Source organism: Cnephaeus nilssonii, assembly GCF_951640355.1.
Source record: "Cnephaeus nilssonii genome assembly, chromosome: 14".
NCBI classification, from domain to species: domain Eukaryota; kingdom Metazoa; phylum Chordata; class Mammalia; order Chiroptera; family Vespertilionidae; genus Cnephaeus; species Cnephaeus nilssonii.
The window spans coordinates 38,296,306-38,310,321 of record NC_137085.1 but is presented as its reverse complement, the minus strand read 5'-3'; positions in this window follow the sequence as shown (position 1 = coordinate 38,310,321).

Here is a 14,016-nt window from a genome sequence, read left to right as displayed (position 1 = left end):
AGGAGGGTGAAGCGGGGCGGAGGAGGGGGGGGGGGGGCGGGGATGTGAGGCGGCTGTTAATACTGAGCTAAAAGCAGTACGACCTTGATGGGAAATAATCAGAAGAGCAGCCTGGAAGGTTGTACTAGGATGCATCTACCCTCCTTAGCCTCAAAACATACCCACCCAGCAATGGGCATCTGCAGTTCACCCCAACTGGGGCCCGTATGTTGGCCCTGGGGCTGATGCAGAGACACATCCTTCTGCAGTCTGCATCCTCTCTCTGACATGCACACTCAGGGGAAGCTGGGGCAAGAGAACTTTCCTAGTGCACAGGGATCTGTGTTCCTACAAGATTCTCAGTCAATTTCTATGTGCATTAAAGTTTGAGAAGTACTGCACTGTGCACTTAAACAAGTAGCTATGGACCTTATTTTAAGCCATGGAGTTTTGTCCTGTGTACTCTCTAAGCTGATCAGAACCCCAGATATACCACCTCAGGCTTTCTCTTATATCTAGGCCTTTGTACATCTGCCTGCAATACCCTTTTTGCCATCTTCCCAGTCCACACTGCCTGGCTAACACATGCTTCAGTTGTCAGCTTAGTGCACATTAAAATTGTAGTGTAATCACCCAGGACTTAAAAAATACTGGGTCCGAGGCTTTATCCCAGCCCAATTGAATCAGTATCTCTGAGGGTGGGGCTACAGCATCAGTCAGGTATAAAAGTGCTCTACGTGATTCTAATGTGCAGCCCAGGTATGATCCTCAAATGTCAGCTTATATCTGAACCACTTAGCTATTAAAACACAGATTTCTGTGCCTTATCCCCAGAATTTCAGGATTAATAGGTTTGGCTTAATAGACCTGAGAATTTTCCTTTTTAATAGTCTTCCAGTGTTTGCTGATGTTTCTAATCCAGGTACCACACATTGAGAGTGACTGGCTTAAAAGTTGTCTTCTTCCAGGAAGCCTCTCCTGATATACTCCTCCTTGTCCACCCCCAGACTGAGTCAGTTGGCCCTTCCATGTTCTGTCATACAACCTATATTTTCTACTCCACTATGAATTGTCTGATATTTGCCTGTGTTCTCCCCCAGACTGTTAGATCCATGAGAACAAAGACCTTGCCTGCCTCATTCATGGATGTATCCCTAATACAGTTCATGTCTTACACAGATCCTCAGTAAATATACTTTAATGAACAAATTTATATATGGAAGACTTTTTTGCTCTCTCATATTCTCTCTCTCTCTCTCTCTCTCTCTCTCTCTCTCTCTCTCTCTCTCTATTTCTGTGTGTGTGTATGTGTGTGTGTGTGTGTGTGTGTGTGTGTGTGTGTGTGAGAGAGAGAGAGAGAGAGAGAGAGAGAGAGAGAGAGAGAGAGAGGGAGGGAGAGAAGTTATCCAATTATTTTTTATTCAGGAGGATCCAATAAAAAGAAATCAGCAGAGTCTGGAGACCTGATTAAAGGAGAGTGATAGGAGCATTAAGCTCCAGTTTACATTCAGGCGATGAGCTGTGTGGAAGCTACAGATCCTATCTGCTCTCTTTGCTGACTTAAGTAGTTTAAAACCATCCAGGTATAACAAGTGTTTCATCAGCCTTTAAGTCTGTGAAGTGATCACAATTCAAGTAACATTACTGATAAAAATTCCCGATAATTATTTCCCTCTGACTCCATTGGGGAATTTAGTGGCAATCACACAATACTGTTTTATTCCTCTGACTTTTGATTTTAAACATTCTGGGTAAGTGTTATACAGCACTGAAATTTCTTACTTTTTTTATTTGTCTAATTAATTTATTTATGTATTTAGTTATTTTTCCTGATGGACTCAAATTCCAACGTCTATTACCCAGAGTTTTTCTCCACCAACAATGTCCCTGCAAAAGTTTCTTGAGATTTACCTCCTCCAGGAAGCCCTCCTGAACTGACCAACTATACTAGTTTCCTGAGCCTGCTGTTACAAGTTACCACAAACTCAGTGGCTTAAAGCCACGTGAATTTACAATCTCCCAGTTCTGTAGGTCAGAAGTCTGCCACTAGGAGAAATCAAGTTGTCAACAGGGCTGCAGTCCTTTCTGAAGACTCTAGGGGAGAATCCATTTATTCATTTATTTAGCTTTTTCCAGCTCCTAAAAGTATCTCACATTCCTTGATTCATGGTGCTTTCTCCCATCTTCAAAACCAACGTTTCATCTCTTTGATTATTCTTCCATAGTCACACCTCCCTCTGACTCTCTTCTACCTCCCTCTTCCACTTTCTAAGGCCTCTGTGATTACATGGTCCTACTTGGGTAACCCAGGATCATCTCCCCCCGTTTAAAGTCAGTTGATTAGCAGCCCATATTACCCTTTGCTTTGTAACCTAACATATTCCCAGGTTCTGAGGATTATGATGTGGACTCTTCGGGAAGCTATTATTCAACATACCATACAACGCACACCCCAAGTTATTTAGTGGCTGTCAGCTTGTGATCCTTAATTTCTTATCATTCCATAGCATCCAGTAATCTAGCGCCTTTAACTGTAGATTAGAAATCATCAACCTGGCTTGCAGAATGGAATCACCTGGGAGGCTTTTAAAAATATTAATGTTATAGATGAAAAAGGGCCCACATACTAAACTTGACAAGCTCAGGGGAGGCTTGCATGGTGGGTCTTACAAACCCGGAGACTGAAAGTAACTACATAGGATGGTCTGAATATAAAAGTTCCTAAAAATGAAGTAATTGCGGGTAGTCATGTCCTAGGCTTGTAGCTTCCTTGAAAAAGGCCAATCATTGTCTGTCCATTGTCTTTTTGCATCTAAAAGCACATACTTTTGAAATGACAGTGATCTCCTTTTCTAGATCCCTCAGGGCACACCCACTGCACCAGAGCCTAGAGAACGCAGAATCCCTCATTGTTATCTTGTTCCCGAGCACCACCTCTATGAGCTATAAATGGTAATTATTGTCCTGTATCCAATGTGAAAGAAATATGTATCCTCAGGAAGTCTCCATGAGGATGTAGCAAGAAGTGGCCACCTGCAAGGAAGGAAGAAGATATTTTGGATAGCAGCCTGAGCAGACTAATGCAATGGTAGTGCTGGGAAAAGGGAGACTTTAGGGATCAATCTAATTCCATCTCCTTATTTTACTGAGTGGTACAGAGAACCAGAGTACTTCAACATCCTGTTTGGGCTAACAGAGTTGCTTAGCAGAGCCAGGACTGGAACTCAGCTCTCAATCATTCACTCATTTATGAATCACTAGAGGGCCGATGCACGATATTTGTGCACGGGTGGGGGGGTGTCCCCTCAGCCCGGCCTGCACCCTCTCACAATGCGGTACCCCTGTGAGATGTCTGACTGCTGGTTTAGGCCAGATCCCACTGGCAGTCAGACATCCCTCTCACAATCCGGGACTGCTGGGTCCTAACCACTCACCTGCCTGCCTGCCCCTAACCCCTCTGCCTGCATGCCTGATCACTCCTAACTGCTCATCTGCCTGCCTGATCACCCCTAACTGCTCATCTGCCTGCCTGATCGCTCCTAACCATTCTGTCTGCCTGCCTGATGGCCCCTAACCGCTTCTGCCCCAGCCCTTGCCACCACAGCTTCGTCCAGAAGGATGTCCAGAATGATGTCCGGAAGGTCATTTGGCTGTCCGGTCTAATTAGCATATTACACTTTTATTATTACAGATTGATTATGTTCAGGTAGGCATTCTGCCTAACCTGAGATGTATAAGGCAAGATCCCTGCCCTTAAGTTGTTCATGGTCTGGTCACGAGAATACAAAGAGACAAATGTGGTCATTGAAAACAACATCTGGTATTGAACTAGTTGAGATGCAATATGGTGTTATGACTATAACCTGGATTCTCATCCTTGCTGTGGTAGATTAAACATGGCTACAAATTCTTTGACATTCCTCCCAGTGAGAGGTCAGGTCTATGTTCACTTTCCTTGAATCCAGAAGAGCTCTGTTACTTCCTGAACAATAAAAGTCAGCAGAAACCATAACAGTTTTAGGAGATTGGCAGCCTTCACTTCTTGTCTTTTGGAATACACACCCTTGGAACCTACCCATCATGCTATGAGAAAACCCAAGCAGCCACATGCAAAGGCCCATGTGGAAAAGAACTAATAACTCTGGCTAACAGTCCAGTTGCTGACCATATGAATGAGCCATCATGAAAATAGATTCCCTAGCCCCAGTCAAGCCACCATAGCTGATGTCATGTGGAAAAGTTAGGCTGTTTCTGCTGTACCCTGTCTAAATTCCAGTCCCACACAATAGTGAGATCTAATAAAATGATTGTTATTATAAGCCAATAGATTTCTGGGTAATTTGTTATGCAGCAATATGTAACCAGAGCATCTGTCCATTGACAGGTGAAGTAACTTTGGACAAATTATCCTCTCTAAGTTTCATTCTCTTCATCTATAAAATAGGAATGACCTTCTCTCTTAGGATTGCTGTGAAAATTAATGCAATAAAACATGCAAAGTATCCAATTCCCAGTCCATAGCTGCCATTGTTGTCATTAGAAAGGGTCTAGAAGTGGGCATAAGGGTCTCTATGAAGAGAACCCAACAGGAGGGGAATATCTGGCTCAATTGTAGATGGATTAGCAGTCACCTTGTAAAGGTTACACTCCTTTGGAAATCTGGGACTCATACAGTGAGACGCCTGTTTCAGAGAAAAGCACTGCAGCCGGTCCAGTTGTGATGTTTCTCTGCAATAAAGTATCTGCCTGCACTTCTCACTTACAGCAAGGTTTGTGTGTTTTATGTTTCCAAATTACCACTTTCCCCCTCCCTCCCACCCACCCCCCCCACACACACACACATACACAGTCTCTCATGGGAACCCTGCAGCTCTGCATCCACCTCAGGGGGCTCTTACTGCAGTCAGCACCAAGACAGAGGCACCTGAAGGTTTCCTTACCATAGAGTCAGTACCCCTGGGGCTCACATCAGCATGCTATCAGGGAACGTGGATGTGAGACCTGCCTGTGTGCTGTTGGGCAAGTTCAATGACCTCTCTGATCATCAATCTACTCATCTGTGAAATGGGGAAAATAATACCTGTCCTTGTTACTTTACAAGATTGTCATAAAATATCAAATGCTGCCCTAACCGGTTTGGGTCAGTGGATAGATAAAGCCTCGGCCTGTGGACTGAAGGGTCCCAGGTTCGATTCCAGTTAAGGGCATGTACCTTGATTGCAGGCACATCCCCAGTAGGCGGTGTGCAGGAGGCAGCTGATCGATGTTTCTCTCATCGATGTTTCTGACTCTCTATCCCTCTGCCTTCCTCTCTGTAAAAAATCAATAAAATATATTAAAATATATATATCAAATGCTAACATCCCTACATATATTGGAAAATGTTAACAACAGAAGGGAGAATAATGAGGAAAGTTTTTTGTTTGGTTAAAACAAATACCTGACATTTAAAAATGGAATGTGAAAAAAAAAATTAAAACTGATGTGGCTTGAATGGCAGCTGCTGCCTCACCAGTCAGGCACATTTCCATCGAGCTTCCTTACTTGTCAACATCACTTCCAATGGGGGTTGTCTCCTTGGTGTTATGTTTACTGCTTTTAAATTATTTCATGTGACAAAAGATGTCCAGAGACTGTGCCTCCTACTTCGACTAGACTTAAAAGCATTTCAAGCTTGCTTCAAGGATGAGAGACTGAAGAAGGATTGATGTGCATTAACTGGTTAGCTAATATATTTAACTAGTGCCTCTCATTTAGAGTTTAAGCAACTATCAAATGTCTGCTTTTCACCCTGTGGATGACCAAATACTGTCAATTATGAAAATAATATCAAAAGGAACTCATTCTTTATCCATGTGTTTTGGCAGGGATATCCAATTTTTTACAGTAGGCTTCGCAAGACTTTTAAAAAGGAGCCCATAAAGCTACAATCCTCTGAGTTTCTGTTAAGAAAGAAGAGGGTTTTATGGAATTGCCAGGGGCTGTATTTCTGAGTGGCAGGACCAGGATCTCTTGGGAGAATGTCCTGAGAGTCAAATGTCCAGGCTCTGACTAGGGTGCACACCACTTGTGTCATTTCTGGGAACTGCAGACATCTTGCAGAACAATGAATTAAATTTGAAGGAACAGCAGCGGAGAGGGTAAGTGCTCTGGCCCTATGAGTCATCAGGATAATGAGGCAGTGGCCATGCTTTCAGCTCTGCGGCCTGCTGAAAGATGGGAATGATGGTCTTAATGTCTCCACTTCCTCTCAGGGCAGGTGGTTCAGGCTTTACACACTCTCTTCCTGCAGAAAAGTATCTCAAGTCCCTTCAAAACGATCCTGCACGGTACAGAAGTGCAGTATAACTTTTAACTTATGGTCCCATTATGCATTTTTATTGAGCAAGTATTTCACAAGTAGAGTGCAATGTTAATAATTTCCCATTCCTGAGAGCCTACCTATGTGATCTCTTGTCCTTGCAACAATCCTACAAGATCCAGGGCAATAGAGACAACTGATCCCATTTTAGAGATAGTAAAACTGAGGCCCCAAATTCTGTACAGCCATGCCCAAATATTGAAATCCAGACGCTGGATTAATAAATCCAAACCCTTTTCATTACAAAAGTCATTGCTTATTGAGCAGTTAACTTTATGTCAAATGTTGTTTTAATCGTTTATTAATAGCACTTACTCCTCATAATAAATTAATTAAGTAGGTACTATTGTTATCCTCATTTTATTTTTTTAGTATATTTTTATTGATTTCAGAGAGGAAGGGAGAGGGAAAGAGAGATAGAAACATCAATGATGAGAGAGAATCACTGATCGGCTGTCTCCTGCACTCCCCACACTGGGGACTGAACATGTGCCCTGACTGGGAATTGAACTGTGACCTACTGGTTCACAGGTTGATGCCCAACCACTGAGCCATGCTGGTCAGGCTTGTTATTCTCGTTTTAAAGATGTGAAAATTGAGGCGCAAAGATGAAATTTGCCTAAAATTACCCAAGTAATAAATGACCAAGTTAGGATTCCAACTCAGGTGACAAATCCCAGAGTCCAGGTGCTGAGCTATTGCATATCACTGCCTGTCCATGGCTGCACACCAAAAAAAAAAAAAAAAAAAAAGAACCTGGAGACAAAGATTACTACTCTTTCAATTACATTACACTTCCATCACACTTAGAAGGGGCCTGGCCACACCCTCACCCACCCAATACTGGTTGGCCAAATAAATATCACACCTGCTATTCACAGATGCACCAGAAAATTCACCAGAAAGAAAGAAGTGAATGTACCCAAAGCTTGGGTATCATAAGTACATACATTAAGGCTAAGCTATCAGAGTTTTTTCTTTTTCACCATGTGCTCCCTTAACCAGCCCCTATCCTCAAACTCACTCTCTACCCTAAATAAGTGGAAAATACCACATACTAATGGCCAAAGGCTTGAGTTTTAGTTCTTTGGATGTGTTTTCTAGAAAAGGACTTTGTTTTCTAGAAAAAATGAAAGACTTATGAGGTTATTTCCAACTTTAAACTTCTATGGTTACAAAACTAAATAATGCAATCATCCTATATCCATAAGGAACATGAAAAATATAAGAAAAATTGTCTTATTTTCAATAAAAAGTCTTTAAATATTTTTGTAGTATAAAAATATGTTTGCAGACAACTCAGATGAAATATGTTAAGACAGCATAAAAATCTTCATTTGAAAAAAAAAGTGTTTTAAGGAACAGCAATTTATTGCTCAGTAATTAAGAGATGTAAACCAACAAGCTTGGAAAAAGAAAAATTAATTAGCAGGATTTGTTAAAGGTACCTGATTTCTTCTGTTTTAAATGCTGATGTCCTCAGAGGAATTATCTATTTATGACAGGAAGCCTGGGGGGGAAAGGGCTCAAATTTCAGGTTAAAAAGGATGCTGCTAAATTATTGTTTAACAAAAACCATTGATCTCTCTTCTTGCAGGGTGGTGATATTTCACTCAGAAAGAAAGAAATCAGTGTTCAATGTGTTTCCAGTAATACTGTATAGAAAGAAGTATAATTGAATTGATGTTTTTAAAATCCAACCAAATGTCAATTTATATGAGGGCAAAAATTATTTGCTCTACATGTCCCTACCCTAAATGTCTGAATCATAAGACTCCTAAAGTTCCAGAAGGAAAGGAAGAAGAAAATCCAATTCCATTAACATGGAGCCATGGTGCCCAGCTGCAGTATTTGGCTTCTTGGCTGTAGTTTCTTCAGCCCAGGCATCAGGATTTGCTCCCCAACACACATCTTTGTCAAGCTCTCCTTGACCCAGTTCCCTGGGTTACACCACTTGGAATTAAGCACCTGTGAGAAATGCTGCCATCTAAGTGCTCTGTCTCCTCTCAAAGATTGATGTTAATATTCCACTAAACTTAGCTCAGAAAGTGAATTCAGAAGCAGATACTACCTCTTCTGCATTCTGGATCCTTTGTTCTGTGCCCCATCGCCCCAACACTTTACTTTCTGTGAATGAAGGGAAAAAAACATTCCAAAAACAATTTTAGAATATGGAGTCAGTAGTTGGTGAAAGCTTGCTGTATGATCACTCCAAACTACAAGAACCTAGTTTGGTCATTTGCTCACTTAACAATCAATTGATATAGATCCACTTTTCCCCAATAGAGTAGTTAGTTGAAATTTAAAATTTTTTTTTTAAATGTTCTGGCTGGCTATCACCAAAACCATTCACTAACCATTGGCAAGCTTTGCACCAAGCCTCTAGTTATTAATAACGAACTATAGCCCTAGCCAGTTTGGCTCAGTGGATAGAATGTCAGCCTGCAGACTCAAGGGTCCCAGGTTCGATTCCTGTCAAGGGCATGTACCTTGGTTGCGGGCACATCCCCAGTGGGGGGTGTGCAGGAGGCAGATGATCGATGTTTCTCTCTCATCGATGTTTCTAGCTCTCTATCCTCTCTCTTCTTCTCTGTAGAAAATCAATAAAATATATTTAAAAAAAAAAAAAAGAGTGGTTCACTAACCAGGTAGAAATCGAAAAAATGCAGGTACCTTTGACATCTCTTATTAAGTTTAGAAAAGGATCAAAATGGTGATTTTCAATTATATTCAAGGACAGTATCTTCCAGCACTCTGACTGAGGTTAGCGTTGACTTGAAAACATGCGGAATGGAGAAACAGCATCACTGAGCCACAGAAAAAGAAAGCAGGAAGACAAGCAGAGAGCTTAAAATAATCTCAAATATACATTAGTTAATTGCCATTTCAATTCCTCAAATATTTGCGTATGCAAATATGCCCATGCAACACTGCATAATTAAAAATCGAGGCAGCTGAACTTTTCACACAGTAGAGGCAGCCTGAAGTAGAGAAAGCTGCCAGAGGGAGGAGGAGGGGGCGGGAAACCTGGATTCTTTCCCGTTGTGATAAAGAAGCCTCCTAATGACCCACAGATCCCGGGAGCTCTGGAAAGGGACAAGTCTAAATGAGGGAAAGACACCTAGAAGGAGGTGAAAGAAATCAAGGACTTGTTTGCTCTTCGCACTCATATCTGTGACAAATCCCTGTACCTAGGGATAATGTTTATAAGCTCCTATAGTGTTCCAGGCACTATTCTAGGCACTGGAGATACATATTGGCATGCGGTCTCATGGAGACTTCAGTTGGAGGAAGACAGACAATAAGCAATTAAATAAATAAACAACCAATTCGAAATATCAGAGGGTAGTGGATGGAATGAAGAAAAAGAATGACATGAGAACAACTGAGGAGGGCCAGGTCTACTTAAAATGAAGTGGCCTGAGCAACAGGAAGCCAGCCATGCAAAGATGGAGAAGAAGGCACTCTAGGCAGAGGAGAGCAAAAGTGCTAGTAAAAGGCAGGCCAGCGTGGCTGCAACACCCAGGACGAGGGAGAAGCGGAAATGTGTTCCGATAGAGAGACAGGGCCAGCTCATCAATACCCTTGAGGCAAGGTAGGATGTTAGCATTTTATCCCAGATAAAATAATGGTGGGAAACCATCAGAGGCCTCATGTATGTTCTTATAAAAACCACTGGAACTGCTATGTGGAGGTCAGTCCTGCTTGTGTAAGGGAGAAAGTGTTGTAGATCTTTTAGTGGTCTAGCCTTAGACCAAGAGAGGGAGTAGTAGAGATGGAGAGAAAGAAGGTAATAATAACAAAAACAACAATAATAATGAAGATATATTTTGACGGGAAAGCCAACATGGAAGTAAATTCAAAACCCATTAATTGACTAACTACTTCTAATGCTGTATGTATTTATTCCATGGCATTGGCAATGCTAAAATATACATTGTGCTGACGGACATATTCCCATCTTGTAAAATTTACCACTGGTGAATAATAACTCCTAATTTCACAAAATGGAAACCACAGAAAGTAGCCAAATCAAATTTATCCAATGTAGCAGTCACTGCAAGTTTCATGACTGTCTAGTATCCTACCTTTATTTTGGTGGAAAGTAGACCCCTAGCCTGTAGTAGCCATTGCGAAATGATTCTCATGGTAGCATGGATTTGTCAGTTACTAGCATGGTGCCTTCAGAGCTTTCATTCATGTGATCTGATTTCATATTGATCAAGCAGCCTTTGATTACAGTTTGTCTCTACACAGAGGTCTGTCTACAGAGAAAAGAGCAAGAAGAGGACTAGCATATTCTTGATTGCCTGTAACGGGCCAGCACTATGCTAGGAATTTGAATATATTTTATTTTATTTTATTTTATTTTATCTTGTTTTTATTCCTCAATCCATCTTTTTACCAAATTGGTATTTTGAGCTTTACTTTACAAATTAAGAAACAAAAAGGAGGATCACAAAGTTAAGGGTGACTTGCCCCAAATCATATAGCTAAGAAGAAGCAAAGTCAGACTGCTCGGTTCAAATTTAATCTCAGAATTTTCTGTGTAGCTTTACTTTGTGCTTTGTGCATCTGATTGAGGAAAAGTGGACAAGAGAACTGAGAAAAACTAAAACCATCTCCTTGATTTAAAAGGGCAGAAAGTTCAGATCAGGAAATTCAGAGGACAGGGAGAGAGAAGGGGACAACCAGTGTGCAGACAACTTTGGGAGAATTCACAGAATTTTAAAAGATAAAAAGTTGAAATTTTAGTCCGGCAAGTGTGGCTCAGTGGTTGAATGTTGACTCATGAACCAGAAGGTCACGGTTCAATTCCCAGTCAGGGCACATCCCTGGGTTGAGGGTTCAATTCTCAGTAGGGGGCGTGCAGAAGGCAGCTGTTCGATTATTCTCTCTCATCATTGATATTTCTATCACTCTCTCCCTCTCCCTTCATCTCTCTGAAACCAATAATAACATAATTTTTTAAAGTTGGAATTTTAGATAACTGCCTTCTGTGATGTGTAAAGTATTAGAAAAGAGATGAGGGAGAGGGGTTTTAAGAAAGTATTCTCTATACCATGCAAGGACTTCCTCTTTGATGCATCTTCTTGATGTTTCAGTAAAGATTTAAACTGTTGTCAATGCTTTGAGGATTCCTTTATGATGGTACCATTCAAATGAACCAGGAGGCAACCTAGCCTTTGGTAGGTGGTATGAGTCTCTTGTGGAATTTTCCCTATCACACAGAAAGAAGTAGTTGAACCTGGACTCAACCCCTGACCTGTCTGACTCCCTCACCACACAACAGTGCCTTCTAAATAAACAAGCAAACACAATATCCCTATAGTTACCTCTGGCTCACACAGTTTTGGAAGTTTCCAATTGCTATATCTCTACCTGCTATTTATGTGGCTTTGGCTACAGTCAAATATATAATTGTCAGAAACTTAATTCTATAAGCTTGGCAACAGGAAAAACAACTGAAATAACATTAGAAGAAGAAAGCTAATCATTCTAGGGTGTGCTCCATTCATCTTCATACTGTGACTGCTTGTTATGTCTGAACCATTTATTCAGACAGAGAGAAAACCACATTAGTGTGCTTTATAGATGTTTTAAGGAGTTTTCCAGGGCAATTTGGACTCTACTTGATTGTAATCTTAGTGACTGATTTGACAACATGCAACTGCACTAAATGTCCAGCCCAATGCAGGGGGCAAACAAGGACAGAGGATCCCAACATGCACTTGAGAAGGAGGTAACATCCCATGTTCCTGGAACATATTAAGTCCGCAATAAATGTTTGCTAAATGGAAGACTGATGAACAACAGACAAATGAGGAGCCAGAAAAGACAACACCCACATTATAGTTCAGTTTTAGTCACACTCCCAGTTTCTCTGTTGGTACCAACAGCATGAGAGCCAATGATTTGTCAGACTAACAAATGTGATTGGCAAGGAGAGCCCAGAGGCAAAGTTTTCTTCATGCATTATCAACTCCCCTTTCAGAATGTTCATCTAGTAAAATGAAAATTACTTCTCCTTTTCCCATCCCTAGCTCTGCTCTCAATTTCAACCTAGTATCTTGATGTGACCTTTTAAAACCTTTCTTTTTACCATGCCTTCCAGGCTAAATTTATTATCCTGGGTCCCTTTTTGTCCGGGCTTCCCTTAGTATAGTGGGCTGAATAGTGACTCCCTTCCAAAACTATATGTCCATGTTCTAACCCCTGGGACCTATTATAAATGTGACCTTATTTGGGGAAAGTGTCTTTGTAGATATAATTAAGCTAAGGATCCCGAGATGAGATCATCCTGGATTTTGTTTGGGCCCTAAATCGAATGCCAAGTGTCCTTATAAGAGAAAGGCAGAAGATTTGAGACACAGAGACAGAGCAGAGAAGGTGATGTGAAGATGGAGGCAGATTGGTGATGTGTCTACAGGTCATAAATACCAAGGATTTCTGGCAGCTCCCAGAAGCTAGAAGAGAAACATGGAACGGATTCTCCCTTAGGGTCTCCAGAAGGAACCGACTTGGTTTTGGACTTCTGGCCTCCAGAATTGTGACAGAATAAATACCTATTGCTTAAAGCCACCCATTTGTGGTAGATTTTTACAGCAGCCCTAGAAAACTATACATTTGGCAATGGCATTGTCCATTTCAGGCCAATGCTAATGACCAATTTATATTGCAATATTCTTTAGGGAATGCTGGAGATAAAAACTTAGAAAAAGGATTTCTCCATATCAAGTAGCAAACATTTTGAAAGTGTTGGTGGAAAAGATATTCTGGGGTGTTCTGGTGATTTCAGTTGCACCCTCCAACTTACATTAGGTGAATAACTGCCATTGATACTTATGAGAAAAGAGAGCTGTGAGAGACTACACATTTGAAATGCTCCATAGGTGATCAGTATAAAGGGGAGCTCAGACAGAATTTGATCTTGTTTCATATTCATATTACTTAATAAAAGACATATTTATGGATGATGTTAAAATAATGAAAAATTTTCCAATGACTTTGTAACAACATTTGATGTCTCTGTGTAAGTGAATTATAGCCCTTACGATCATGAGGCACAAGCATTCCCCAAGGGTATAATCTCATAAACAGTCTCTTACATCATTGCAGTACTCTTCCAGTGAGAACCAAATTATAGCATACATGAAATATAACATCATAGTATCATGTTCTCATAGAGCACTCTGTGGAAGCTAGATCAAACACTTCTTTCAAGAGAGTTTAGTTTCTGTTGCTAAGGCTATTTTGATTCCACTACATTTGCTATACAGGTGAACTGTTTTCACAGAATCATTGAACTCGAGGGCTCACTAATTGAATCCAACCCTCCCACACCCCTTTTGTTCTGATGGGAAAGCTGAAACTTGTCTAAGAGCATATAATTAGCCATATGCAGTAGAGTGGCTGTTCCTATGCTCCTATTGGTGAAAAACTAATACTCTTCCACATGGTAATTTCTTTTTTTAAAATATATTTTTTATTGATTTTAGAGAGGAAGTGAGAGGGAGAGAGAGATAGAAACATCAATGATGAGAGAGAGAGAGTAATTGATTGGCTGCCTCCTGCACACCCCCTACTGGGGATGGAGCCCACAACCTGGGCATGTGCCCTTGACCGGGAATCAAACCTGGGACTCTTCAGTCCACAGGCCAATGCTCTATCCACTG